We start from the raw sequence: 15,807 nt of genomic DNA on the forward strand, positions 1-15,807 counted from the left end.
AGAATTAATACCATGTACATATCTTTCATGTATTAAAATGTATTTTCTACCATATTTTTACATCTGATCAAATTAGAATTTCCCCCTTAATGCAAATTTAATGGTACAATATTTCACATACTAATTAGTTTCTGCTATGAAGATAAGGTATGCACAAGCTAAAAAGTAAACACAGATGTCAATAATTTTTAATTACAGTTAAAAGCAATATGTCAAAACAAAAAGTTATAAATAACAGTGATAAAGCTTAGTGGCTAAAACAATATGATGTTTTTTAAAAAATCCATTTGTTGATCATGATTACAAATGAAGAGTGCTTTGGTATATAATGTAAGTATAATGTTTTCATGAAAAAGCTTTTGAAATATAGTTTCATGTATATTCATCCATGGTAAAATACTCAACAATGAATTTTAAAATCTAATTTCTTTCATAGAAAGAAGTTTACAGAGGATGGAATTTTATTTCTTGCAAACATGAGGCAGAATAGTCTTCCTCATATTTATTTTCTCAATTGTCTCTAATTTATCACTCTCCTCTACTACACATAGTCTAAAATTCTCCTTTCATTTGCCGCACTTACTGTTTTGTGGTAGTTAGGGTTTTTTTTTGGAGGCGGGGGAAGGACAAGGAGTAAATGACGGCAGAGAAACAGAAGAAAAGAACATGTCTATTACTGAGGACCCAGGGTGTCATCTCATTTAATCCTTGTAGTAACTGAGCAGGTTTGGTTTGACTATTCCCATTTTATATGAGGCAATCAAGGTTCACTGAAGTTAAACTGCTCAAGTTGCAGGTGAAAAGGTCAATATTGATCCCATCTAAGTCCAACATCAATGGTCATTTCCACTTCATCACACTGCCTCCCATCTTCAGAAAGCTTGGTAGCAACTTAACTAGGTACTTTAACTCTGTTCACATTATTTTCTCCATTTTGACCACAAGACTATAATGACTGACTTTTATCAGAAGCTGGTTGAAATCAAGATACATCATATCTAAAGCATCTTTTTTTTTTTTTTATCCAGAGCTATAAATGACACCCAGAGGAGGAGATGTAGCAGGTGGGGAAGCAGGGAGAAGAGGGGAGAAGTTTTTACCTTGGCACCTTTATTCTTAATTAAACCACAATGACTACAAGTGATCATTACTTACTTGTTCTGTTTTGACAAGCCATATGTCAGCAATCTATACTTTTTGTTTCCATTGGAAAGATGTCATACTTATCAAGCTCTAAATTTTGGGGTTGTAACTTCCCCCTCTTTGGAAAACTTGAGCAATGGCCCAGATGCAGACTTCTAATACTTCCACTCTCCAGCTCTCACACTTTCTCCTCACCGTTCCTTCATTTCTATTGCTATTACCTTTTTTGAAGATCTTTTTCATCTTGATGGAAAAAATGAAAGCACAATTGTTCCCTGTTGTCTATGAATACTATATCACCTTTATCAAATGTTGTTATTTGATACTTTATTCTTGATGCTCTTGTTCCAAATATCGGGCTGGCCAAAAAGTTTGCTTGGGTTTTTCATATGATGTTACCGAAAAACCCAAACAAACTTTTTGGCCAAACCAATGTTACTTGGATGGAGGGCTACATGAACTTCTTTGACTTCAATCATGACATAATCTTCAGCACCTAGTCCTTCTTAAATTGTAGAATATGCTGCTTGTCTATATTGCCCTTCACTACATTCCCTTCTTTCCTTCTGCCTCTTCCAATTCCCAGTATTGGAATAAGTCAATCTCTACTTTCTCACTTTTATTGATATATTCCACATCTCAAGGGAAATAAAATCACAAACATACTGACTAGCACCATTATAATGCCCTCTCTAATCTCAGCTGAATCTTCTTAGGATTCTTTAACTCATCCTTACCAAGGTCATTCTTCCATTCCTCAGTATGAATGTTTCAAAACTTTCCCAGGCCTCCTAGCAGGCCTGGTATGTATGATGAAATGTACACACAACCCCACAAGGTTACCTTACCTAGTTAAACTATTGAGCTGAGATTGGCACCGAGGTCTATCTGACTTTCATTAAGTCCAGGAGATTTTCATTAAGTTGTCTTTCTTCATCTCAACCTCACTCTCACAGTTTCAAAGTGTAATCCTACTTCCTACTCAGAAGAGAAGTCATTAACCTCTTCCCTTCATAGGTACACTCATTCCCTTGGTGACTTCATTCAGATTATGAAGCTAAATACAGTCTATATGGTGATCATGGACTCCCACATTTGTGTCTCAAATGCAGGCTTCTTCCCTAAACTCCAGAAATGCTTATTTGACATGGATGTCTAATAGATGCCTTTAACTTGGGTGTCTAACAGAAATATCAAATTTGACAGGTCCAAAACCTAATTTCTAATCTCCCATGAAAAGGCTTGTTTCTCCACAGAAAAAAATCATCCCCATTGCTGCAAACGGCAACACCATCCTTCCAGTTGCTCAGGCCAAAAACCTGGCAATGATCCTCAACTCCTTACTTCCTCTCATACCCTACATTCAATCTGTCAGGCAATCCTGACGGCTCTTCATCAAAATATACCCCGGATTGATTACGTCTTACCACTTCCACTGCTAATACCCTAATGTAAGCCACTATATCAATTATCTGGATTATTGCCATTAACTCCTAACAAACTCCCTGCTTCCAACACACAGTCTATTCTCAACACTGTAGCCAAAGTGATGATATTAAAATGAAAATTATATCATGTTACTATACTGCTTAAAAACTTCCAATGGCCTCCCACTACACTGAGTAAAAACCAATATCCTTACAACATCTACCACTACCCTAAACAACCCTCCACTACTCTTACTCTACACAAGCCATGCTAGACTAGATTCCTAGCTATTTTTAAAATATGCTGCTTCCTCAGTGCTTTTTTGATTGTGATTTCCTCTGTCTGGAATATTCTTCCTCCCAAATACCTGAAGTCTTCCTCCCAAATACCTTGCTTCCTCATTTCCTTCAAATGTTCACTGAAATTTCACTTTCTCAGTGAGGTCTTCTGTGATCATTCTATTTAAAACTACAAAAACCACAAAAATCACAAACACCACTATTCCTTGTTTCCCTACCCTACTTAATTTTTCTCCATGGTATGTATTAATTTCTTACATACTACGATTTACTCATTTGTCACGTGTCCATTTCCTGACTAAAATATAATTTCCAAAGGGGAAGAATTTTGGTCAGTCTTATTCAGTCACATATTCCCATCGCCTAGGGCAGTAACTAGTAAATAATTAGGTGTTCAATTTATATTTGTTGAAAGAAAGAATGAATGAATCATTAAATAGTGAATGATGACCCTAGGAATGATGCTAAAGAATGATAGAATCTTCATGACTGCAAGAAGCAAATCCAGAACACAAATCAATGAAATCATACCTCCGATAGCACAATGACAGATGATGAAGATGCAAGAGATCAAAGCAAATACATTCATTATCTGCTTCCTACAGTAAACCACAATCATTTGCACAATAGATAATACAGAGGTTCATGAGAATCTGAAAGAATGGATCAAAGAAGCTGGCAGATGATAAGAATTTCTGGTTAGGGGCCAGCACTTAATAACTTAAAAGCCAAGGAAAGAGAAATGTCAGTAGTCAAGTCAAAGCACTGGTTTGATATTTTAATAGGTGTATGTGTAGGGAAGAATGAACTCAGAAGGCCTGGATTGCTCAAACCCTGTACACTCACAAGGAAAGTCAATCCTCAGGACTGTCCCTTGGCTAGTTCCTGGGAAATAAGCTCTGATCCCTTGGAATATTCTACCTGGTAAGAGCATTTTTGCATGCCAGAGATCTTGGGCCATATGACACCAGTTTGACTAGACAGTTCATGCAAACAACAGGAAGAATGATGAATGCTGTGTGCCTGATTTTGCTCAGGGTGGCTAGGGAAACCACACAGGTGCTGCTTGCCTACATGACTCACTTAAAATAAAAATCCGGGAAACCAAGGCTTGGGTGAGTTTCCTGGGTTGACAACGCTTTGCACATGCTGTCACACATTGTTACTGGGGGAATTAAGTGAATCCATGTGACTTTACTGGGAGAGGACACCTGAAAGGTTTTTCCTGGACTTTGTCCCATATAACTTTCCTTTTGTTGATTTTAATCTGTATGTTATCACTACAATAAGCCATAACCACTAGGATATCAGCTTTCCTAGATCCGTGATTCCTAATGAAATATTAAGCCTGAGAGTGGTCTTAGGGACCACTGACATTTAGCATCAGAAATAGGACTTGTTAGGAGTGATGTCAACAAGATGGAGGGCTAGGAGGTCCCAATATTAGGCTATCCTACAAAAACAACAAACAACTACAAACTGATGAAAACAGCTTTTGAAAAGCTCTGGACTACAATGAAATCAGCAGAAAGCAATGAAGCAGCATAAACCCTGTAGAGTTTTTAAAAACGAGGATGGCTGCCAGAAAAGTATAGGAAGCATTTTACCTGTGACATCCCATCCTCTAGACCAGAGCAGTTAGGCACCAAAAAAGATGGCCTCAGAGGGATTTCACCCTATGGGGAAAATAAGAGCAAGAGAACCCCAACAAGCTTCACTGCCGTGGTTGTGTGCAGCCTTCACTACTGAGGATTCCCACAGTCTTCACCAACACTGACTGAACTCAGCTAACAGAGCTACCGAAAGTCCACACCACCCCAGCTCCTCTCTGGGGCAGGAGCTGTGCTGCGGATGACACCTGGCCCCAGGGACCCTAGTCGCTGCTGTGTCTGGCTCCCTGGATCTCAGGATGCCACAAAATCTAGCCATCCACAAAGCCAAGCTACTGCTGCTCTGAGCCCTACCACTGAGTCTTAATCAGGGCTTTGACCTGCCATACAAGGGCTACTACTCTGTCGCCTGCCTTCCATGTCCCACTTTAGGGCTCTACCATGCCACAACCAGGGCCATGGCTGCTCTGCTTGTGTTCCACTCCCAGGACCCAGCTGCAGCTTTGACCTGCCATAAATGAGGCTGTGTCACTGCTCTGTACCCTGCCACTGGGTCCCAAGTTGTAGCTTTAACCAGTCATAACTTGGGCTGCAATACCACTGCTCTGCACCCTACCCCTGGGTCCTAAGACAGGACTTTGACCTGTCATAAGGAGCCACTCTGCTGTTGCTCTGCACCCTGCCCCTAGGGTCCCGACACACGGCTTTAATGGGCCATTACCAAGCAATGTTGCCACTGTTCTGCAACCACCCCTGGGTCCTAAATTGTGGCTTTGATCTGCCATCATCAGGCTGTGCTGCTGCAACTCTGTTTCCTGTCCCTGGGTTTCTGTCACCATTTGACCTGCCATTACAGGGCCACACGCTGCTGCTCAGCACACCGTCCTTGGGGTTCCAAGTCAGAGCTCTGACCCACCATAACTGGGGCAGGTGGTGCTACAGCTGCTCTATACCCTGCCCCCCGGGTTGAAAGTCAGGGCTTTGACCTGCCCATCAGTAGATTGTGCTGTTGGAGCTCTGCAACCGACCCCAGAGTTCTAAGTTGCTGCTATGACCCAACATCACTGGGGCCAATCTGTTACTGATCTGTAACTGCCCCCTGGGTCCTAGGCCATGGTTATGACTTACCATTGCTGAGGCCAAGATGCTGCTGCTATAAAACAGAACCGTGAGGCCAGAGTCAGGTATTTGACCAACCATCTATAAGAAGTACACTACTGTACTCTGGCTCTGGGTCCCAAGCCACTGCTGAACCCTGTCATCCCAGGAATCCTGCTGCTACTGCATTCCCCTTTACCCCAGGGCCTGAGTCACTGTGGTGATTCCCAGGAACCCAGACCACAGTTCCATGGGAAGTCTTCACGTGCCTGCACCTCAGAAACCAGTGCCACTGCCACTGAAAGTGTACCTGTGCCCCCACGACTCAGGTGTTGTGGTAGCTCTGTGAGCACCAGGTCCCAGGACACCAGTTCCACTGATGCCCTGAGTGTCAGCACACCAGCCCTGCCATCAAGAGGGATTCCCTTGGCTAGAATTTTGACAGGCAAAAAAGAATAGTAGGATCCCAGCAGCTTTTGCCACCACTGCCATCCACATCTTCTAAAGGAAGATGTCACAATCTACGCTGATGTTGACCTCAGCTGACAGAGCTGCATGGAAAGGACTTTAGTGTGCCCTCCCTGGAACCAGAGACACTGCACCCTACCCAGCTGGCATATTCACAGTCATCTTTAGGTGATAATCTTTCCCCAGTGAAGCTAGTCTTAAAAAGCTGAAAAAGGCAACTGCTCCCTTGAATGCACGGTTATCAACTCACAGACATTAGAAACATGAAGAAGCAAGAAAACATGACACCACCAAAAGTTCACAATAACTGACACCAAAGAAATGGATTTGAGTTACGTGAAAAAGAATTCAAAGTGTTTAAGGAAGCTTAGCAAGATTCAAGTGAACGCAGAGACACAGCTAAATGAACTCAGAAGAACAATACATGAACAAAACAAGAAGTTTGACAAATTAGTAGAAATAATAAAAAAAGAACCGATCAGAAATTCCAGAGCTGGAGAATACAAAGAATGAAATGAAAAGTCCGATAGAGAAAATTAACTGTAGGCTCAATAAGGCAAAAAAAAACAATGTGTGAACTTGAACACAGATCCCGTGACATTTTCCAGTCAAAGAAAAAGATGTAAGAATGAAAGAGTAAAGAAAGCCTCTGTGACTTATGGGATACCACAGAATGAAACAATATTCAAATTATAGAAATCCAGAAAAGGAAGGGACAAAGGAACACAAAACATATTTAAAGAAATAAGGGCTTAAAACTTCTCTAAGCTGGAGAGAGATATGGACACCCAGGTACACAAAGCCCAAAGCTCCCCAAACAGATTCAACCAAAAGAGATCTTTACCAAGATACACTGTAAACAAGCTCTTAAAAAATCTAAGACAAAGAGAATTTTGAAAGCAGCAAGAGAAAATGTATTCATCACATACAAAGAAACTCCAATAAAGCTATCAGCATATTTTTCAACAGAAATCTTGCAGGCCAGGAGAGAGTGAGATGATATATTCAAAGTGCTCAAAGAAAAAAAGAACTATCAACTTAGAACACATTACCCAGCAACCCTGTCCTTTAAAAATGAAGGAAATATAAAGACTTTCCCAGAAAAACAAATGTTGAGGAAATTTATCAGTCGACGGCTTTACATAAAATGTTAAAGGGAGTTCTTCAAGCTGAAATGAAAAGATATTAATCAGTAACATAAAAACATATAACTGTATAGAATTCACTGGTAAAGGTAATTATACAAATCTGAAACACTCTAAAACTGCAGTGGCAGTGTGTAAGTCACTTTGATCTCTAGCATACAGGTTAAAAGACAAAGCATTAAAAATAATTATAGGTACAATATTTTGTCAATGGATACAGAATATAAAAAATATAAATTGGGACATCAATAACATAAAATGTTGGGGGGGAAGTAAATGTGTAGGACTTTTAAAATCAATTGAAGTTAAAATGTTATCAACTTAAAATAGACTGCTATAACTATAAAATGTATTATGAACAGCAGGGTAATCACAAAGCAAAGAACTCTGATACACAAATGATAAAAAGAATCAAATATACCACTATATAAAATGAACAATTCATAAAGAAAGCAAGCGAGGAAGAAAAGTAAAAAGAAACTATAAAATAATTAGAAAGCAATTAACCAGATGGTGATAGTAAATCTTTCACCATCAATAATTCCTTAAGGGGCTTCCCTGGTGGCGCAGTGGTTGAGAGTCTGCCTGCCAATGCAGGGGACACGGGTTCGAGCCCTGCTCTGGGAAGATCCCACATGCCGCGGAGCAACTGGGCCTGTGAGCCACAATTACTGAACCTGTGCGTCTGGAGCCTGTGCTCCACAACAAGAGAGGCCGCGATAGTGAGAGGCCCACACACCGCGATGAAGAGTGGCCCCTGCTTGCCACAACTAGAGAAAGCCCTCACACAGAAACGAAGACCCAACACAGCCATAAATAAAATAAATAAATAAAATTTAAAAAAAAAGAAAAAAAAAATAATTCCTTAAAATATAAATGGTTTAACATCTCCAATTAAAAAACACAGAGTTGCCAAGTGGATAAAAAAACAAAACCCAACTACATGCTGCCTAAAACAGACTCACTTAAGTTTTAAGGAAACTCATATGATGAAAGGGAAGGGATGGAAGAGGATATTCCATGTAAATGGAAACCAAAAGAGACAAGGGGTAGCTATACTTCTATCAGACAAATAGACTTTAAGTCCAAAGTTGTAGGAATTGAACTTTAAGTTCAATTTCAACTTTAAGTCGAAAGCTGTAAGAGAAAAAGAAGGTCATTATATAACGATAAAGGGATCGATTCATCAAGAGGACATAACAATTGTAAATATATACACACCCAATATGAGAGCATCAAAATATATTAAACAACTGTCACCAAATATGAAGGCTGAAATAGACAGCAATGCAATAATAGTAAAGGACTTCAGTACCCCACTTTCAACAATGGAAAGATCATCCATATAGAAAATCAACAAGACAATAATGGATTGAACTACACTTTAGAGCAAATGGACCTAACAGATATATACAAAAGATTCCATCCAACGGCTTCACAATACATATTCTTCTCAAGTATACACGAAACATTCTCCAGGATGGAGTATATGTTAGATCACAAAACAAGTCGTAACAAGTTTCAAAAGATTAAAATTATACCAACTATAGTTTCCAACCACTGTAGTATGAAACTAAAAATAACAGGAGTAAAGCTGGAAAGCTCACAATTATATAGAAAATAAGCAAAACACTTCTGAAGAACCAATGAGTCAAAAAAGAAATCAAAAGGGAAATCAAAAAATTCTTCAGACAAAGGAAATGGAAACACAGTGCACCAAAATTTATGGAATACAGAAAAAGAAATTCTAATAGGAAAGTCGGCAGTGATAAATGCCTACATTAAGAAAAAAGAAAAATCTAAAATAAAGAACCTAATTTTACACTTTAAGGATCTAGAAAAAGAACACAGTAAGCCCATAGTTGACAGAAGGAAGGAAATAATATAGAGCAGAAATGAATGAAACAAAGATTAGAAAGACACTTTTTAAAAAAATCAACAAAACTAAGAGTTGGCTTTTTGAAAAGATAAAATTTACAAACCTTTACCAAAACAAATTAAGAAAAGAGGAGAGGGCTTCCCTGGTGACGCAGTGGTTAAGAATCCGCCTGCCAATGCAGGGAACACAGGTTCAAGCCCTGGTCCGGGAAGATCTCACATGCTGCGGAGCAACTAAGCCCATGCACAACTACTGAGCCCACGTGCTACAACTACTGAAGCCCACGTACCTAGAGCCTGTGCTCCACAACAAAAGAAGCCAACGCAATGAGAAGCCCGCGCACCGCAATGAAGAGTAGCTCCTGTTTGCTGCAACTAGAGAAAGCCCACACGAAGCAACTAAGACCCAATGCAGCCAAAAATAAATAAACAAAATAAATTAATTTAAAAAAAAGAAAGAAAAGAGGAGAGATGACTCAAATGAAATCATAAACAAAAGGGAGAACATTCAAAACTGATACCACAGAAATATAAAGGATCATAAGGGTCAGTGAACAATTATACGATAACAAATTAGATAACTCAGAAAAAATGGATAAATTCCTAGAAACGTACAACTTACCAAGACTGAATCATGAAGTAATAGGATGTCTGAACAGATGAATAATGAACATGGAGTTTGCATCAGTAATCACAAATCTCCCCAAAAATAAAAGCCCAGGAGCAGATGGCCTCACTGGTAAATTCTATCAACATTTAAAGAAAAATTAATACCAGTCCTTCTTCTGAAACTCTTCAAGAATATAGAAGATGACAAAACACTCTAAACTCATTTTATCAGGCCAGTGTTACCAGGATACCAAAAAGCACACAACACCACCACAGAAAAAGAAAATTACAGACCAATATCTTTGATGAATATAGATGCAAAACTCCTAAATAAGATATTAGCAAACTGAATTCAACAATACATTAAAAGGATCATACACCACAATCAAGTGGGATTTATTCCAGACATGCCAGGATGGTTCAACATCTGCAAATCATTCAACGTCATACACCCCATTAACAAGAGGAAGGATAAAAATCATATGATCATTTCAATAGATAAAGAAAAAGCATCTGACAAAATTCAACATCAATTTCTGATAAAAACTCTCAATAAAGTGGCTATAGAGGGAACATACCTCAGCATAATAAAGGCCATATATGACAAATTCACAGCTAACATCACACTCAGTGGAAAAAAGCTGAAAGCTTTTCCTCTAAGCACAGGAGCAACACAGGAGGCCCAACCTACCACTTTTATTCAGCATTGTATTGGAAGTCCTAGCCAGAGCACTTAGAAACAAAAAAATAAAATAAAAGGAATCTAAATCAGAAAGGAAGTAGTAAACCATCTCTATTTGCATAAGACATAATCTTATATACAGAATACCCTAAAGAGTAGTAGAACTAATAAACAAATGCAGTAAAGTTGCAGGATACAAAATCAATATACAAAAATTAATTGGTTTCTATACACTAATAACAAAGTCTCAAAGAGAGAAAAGTTTTTAATTTTTTAAAAGTTTTTAAAAGTTTTTAAAAATACCATTTATAACTGCATTAGAGAAATTAAAATACTAAAGAACAAATTTAAACAAGGAGGTAAAAGACTTGTACATCTAAAACTACAAGGCTTTGATAATTCAGTGCAATCCCTATCAAAATTCCAATGACATTTTTCACAGAAATAGAACAAAAAAACCTAAAATGTGTATGTAACAACAAAGACCCCAAATAAACAAAGCAATCTTGAGAAAGAACAAAGCTAGATACATCATGCTCCCTGATTTCAAACTATATTGCAATACTATACTCGTCAAAATGACATTGTATTGGCATAAAGACAAACTCAAATATCAATGGAACAGAACAGAGTGCCCAAAAATAAACCCATGCATATATGGTCAATTAACTTACAACTAAGGAACCAAGAACACATGATGGGGAAAGGACACTCTCTTCAATAAATGGTGCTAGGAAAACTAAGCAGCCACAAGCAAAAGAATGAAACTGGACCACTTTCTTACACCATACACAAAAATCAACCCCAAATGGATTAAAAACTTGAATGTAAGACCTAAAACATGAAATTACTAGAAAAAATATAGGTGGTAAGCTTCTTGACACCAGTTGTGTCAATTAATTTTTTTAATTTGATATCAAAAAGAAAAATCAACAAATGGCTTATGCACAGCAAAGGAAACCATCAACACAATGAAAATAAAACCTACTAAATGGGAGAAAATATTTGCAAGTCATGTATCTGGTAAGGGTTTAATATCCAAAATATTAAGAACTCATATAACTTAATAGCAAAAAAACAAACAATCTGATTGAAAAATGGTCAGAGGATCTGAATAAACAATTTTCCATAGAAAACATACAGATGGCCAACAGGCACATGAAAAGGTGCTGAACATCACTAACCATCATGGAAATGCAAATCCAAACCACATAGAGCTATCGCCTCACACCTGTTAGAATGGCAAGAAATAAATGTTGGCGAGGGTGTGAAGAAAAGAAACCCCCATACACAGTAGGTGAGAATGTAAACTGATGTAGCCACTATATAAAACAGTATGGAAGTTTGTCAAAAAAATTAAAACTACAATCTGATCCAGCAACTAAACTTCCGGGTATTTGTCCAAAGGAAACAAAATCACTATTGTGAAAAGAAAGCTGCACTCCCCTGTACATTGCAGCATTATTTACAATAGCCAAGACATGGAAACAATTTATAAATCCATGTATCCATCAATGGCTGAATGGAAAAAGAAAATGTGATACACACAGTGGAATATTATTCGGCTACAAAAAGAAGTAAATCTTGCCACTTGCAATAATATGGAAGGGCCTTGAGGGCATTTTGCTAAGTGAAATAAGTCAGTGAAAGACAAATACTGTATGATTTCACTTATATGTGGAGGAAGGAAGGAAGGAAGGGAGAAAGAAACAGGGAAAGAAAGAGAGAGAGAGAAAGGGAGGGAGGGAGGAAGACAGAGAAAGGAAGGAAGGAAGGAAGGAAGGAAGGAAGGAAGGAAGGAAGGAAGGAAGAAAGAAAGAAAGAAAGAAAGAAAGAAAGAAAGAAAGAAAGAAAGAAAGAAAGAAAGAGAAAGAAAGAAAGAGGAAGAAAGAAAAGAAAGAAAGAAAGGAGAGAAAGAAAGGCCTGAACTCACAGAGAACAGCCTAGAAGCAGTAGGTGGGCAAAATGGGTGATGGTGGTCAAAAGGTACAAAATTCTGAATGAAAACAGAAATCAACCACAGAAAGAAAAATGTGAAAAGAACAAACACAGGGAGACTAAACAACATGCTACTTAAAAATCAATGAGTCAACGATGAAATCAAAAAAGGAATCAGAAAATACTTCGAGGCAAACGAAAATGATAACACAACCTTACAAAATCTATGGGATGCAGCAAAACAGTGTTAAGAGAAAAGTACATAGGGATACAGGCCTTCCTCAAGAAACAAGTAAAATAAACAAATAAACAACCTAACCTACCACCTAAAAGAATTAGAAAAAGAAGAACAAACAAAACCCAAAGTCAGCAGAAGACAAGAAATTATAAGATCAGAGATTGAATAAATAAAATAGATTTAAAAAAACCCAGAAAAGATCAATAAAACCAAGAGCTGTTTTTTTTTGAAAAGATAAAATCGAGAAACCTCTAGCCAAGCACACCAAGAAGAAAAGAGAGAGGACCCAAATAAACAAAATAAGAAATGAAAGAGATGTAACAACAACCAATACTACAGAAATACAAAAAATCATAGAGAATACTATGAAGAGCTGTATGCCAAACACTGGACAACCTAGAAGAAATGTACATCTCTAAAAACATACAGTCTGCCAAAACTAAGTCAAGAAGAAACAGATAATTTGAACACACCAATCACTAGATGTGAAAGAGAATGTGTAATTTTTAAATTCTGTCAAACAAAAATCCAGGATCAAACTGCTTCACTGGGGATTCTAACAAACAAACAAAGAAGAATTCATAACGATCCTTCTCAAACTATTCTGAAAAAATGAAAGAGGAGGGAACACTTCCAAATTTATTGTATAAAGCCACCAAGACCCGGATACCAACACCAGACAAAGACATTACAAAAAAAGAAAATTATAAGCCAATATCTTTGATAAATTTAGATGCAAAAATCCTCAACAAAATATTAGGAAACCGAATCCAACATGACATAAAAAGGATCATGCACCATGATCAACTTGGATTCATTCCAGGGTCAGAAGGATGGTTCAACATATACAAATCAATCAATGTGATATACCACATTAAAAAAAAAGGAGAGACAAAAACCACATGATCATCTCAATAGATGCAGAAAAAGTATTTGACAAAATTCAACATTCATTTATGATAAAAACGTTCACCAAAGTAGGTATAGAGGGAAAGGGAACAGATTTCAACATATTAAAGGCCATTTACAGCAAAACAACAGCCAACACAAAATGAACAGTTAAAAGCTGAAAGACTTCCCGCTAAATTCAGGAACAAGACAAGGATTCCCACTCTTACCATTTCTATCCAACATAGCATTGACAGTCTTAGCCACAGCAATCAGATAAGAAAAGAAATAAAAGGTATCCAAATTGGGAGGAAAGAGATAAAACTGTCATTAATTGCAAATGACATGATACTCTTATAGAGAACTCTAAAGTTGCCACATAAAAACTATTAGAACTAATAAATGAATTCAGCAAGACAGCAGGATAAAAGACCAATATACACAAATGGGTTTCTTTACACTAATAATGATATATCAACAAGAGGAAGTAAAAAAGCAATCCCATTTGAAATAGTGTAAAAAAAATAAAATAAAATATCTAGGAAGAAACTTAACCAAGGAGATGAAGATCTATACATTGAAAACTATAAAACACTGATAAAGGAAACTGAAGATGATTCAATGATGAAACGGAATGCCCATGGATTGGAAGAATTAATATAATTAAAATGGCCATACCACCCATTAAATCTACAGATTTAACGCAATTCCTGTCCAAATACCTATGACATTATTCACAGAGCTAGAACAAATATTCCTAAAATTTATATGGAACCACAAAAGACCCCAAATTGCCAAAGCAATCTTGAGACAGAAGAACAGAGCTGGAAATATCATGCTCCCTGACATCAGACTATATTACAGAGCTACAGTAATTAAAACTGCATGGTACTGGAACAAAAACAAATATATAGCTCAATGGTACAAAATAGAGAGCCCATAAATAAACCCATGCACCTACAGTCAATCTTCGACAGAAGAAGCAAGTATATAAGATGGAGAAAAGACAGTTTCTTCAACAAGTAGTGATGGGAAAGCTGGATAGCTGTATGTAAATCACTGAAATTAGAACACTCCCTCACACCATATACAAGAATAAACTCAAAATGATTTAAACACCTAAATATAAGACAAGACACCATAAAAATCCTAGAAGAGAACATAGGCAAAACATTCTAGGACATAAATTGAAGCAATATTTTCTTAGATCAATATTCAAAAACAAAAGAAATAAAAGCAAAAATTAAAAATGGGACCTAATTAAACTTAAAAGCGTGTGCACATCAAAGGAAACCATCAACAAAACAAAAAGACAACCTATCGAATGGGAGAAAAATATCTGCAAATGATGCTACCAACAAGGAGTTAATATCTAAAATATACAAGCAGGTCATGGAACTCAATATCAAAAAGAAAACAATCCAATTAAAAAATGGGCAGAAGACCTAAGTAGACATTTCTCCAAAGAAGATGCTCAACATCACTAATTATTAGAGAAATGCAAATCAAAACCACAATGAAGTATCACCTCACACCTGTCAGAATGACTAGCATCACTAAGTCCACAAATAATACATGTTGGAGAGGGTATGGAAAAAAGGGAATCCTCCTACATTGTTGGTGGGTATGTAAATTGATGCAGCCACTATGGAAAACAGTACGGAGATGCCTTAAAAAACTAAAAACAGAGCTACCATATGATCCAGCAATCCCACTCCTGGGCATATATCTGGAAAAGACAGAAACTCTAATTCAAAAAGATACACGAACCTCAATGTTCACAGCAGCACTATTTACAATAGGCAAGACATGGAAATGACCCAAGTGCCCATCAGTAGACAGTTGGCTTAAGAAGATGTGGCATACACACACACACACACATATATGTATGTATGTATATGTGTGTATATATATACACATACACACACAATGGAATATTACTCAGTCATAAAAAAGAATGACATAATGCCATTTGCAGCAACATGAATGGACCTAGACATTATTATACTTAGTGAAGTAAGTCAGACAAAGACAAATACTATATGATATCACTTCTTTGTGGAATCTAAAAAAAAATAAATGAATCTATATACAAAACAGAAATAGACTCATAGACATAGAAAACAAACTTATGGTTACCAGAGGGGAGGGACTAATTAGGAGTATGGGATTAACAGATTCAAACTACTATACATAAAATAGATAAGCAACAAGGATTTACTGTATATCTCGGAATTATATTCAGTATCTTGTAATAACCTATAATGGAATATAATCAGAAAAAATAACTGAATCATTATGCTGTACACTTGAAACTAACACACTATTGTAAATCAACCATAATTTACAATATTTTAATTCTTCAGTTTAATAAATAAATATA

At 37.1% G+C, this 15,807-nt stretch overlaps 1 protein-coding gene across 3 annotated transcripts in view; it reads right to left on the reverse strand.

Moving 5' to 3' along the window:
* The window catches only part of AKT3 (AKT serine/threonine kinase 3), a 379,319-nt gene that overhangs the window by 134,011 nt on the left and 229,501 nt on the right, over positions 1-15,807 (reverse strand). The window lies entirely within an intron of this gene.

Source organism: Eschrichtius robustus, chromosome 3, assembly GCF_028021215.1.
Source record: "Eschrichtius robustus isolate mEscRob2 chromosome 3, mEscRob2.pri, whole genome shotgun sequence".
NCBI lineage: Eukaryota > Metazoa > Chordata > Mammalia > Artiodactyla > Eschrichtiidae > Eschrichtius > Eschrichtius robustus.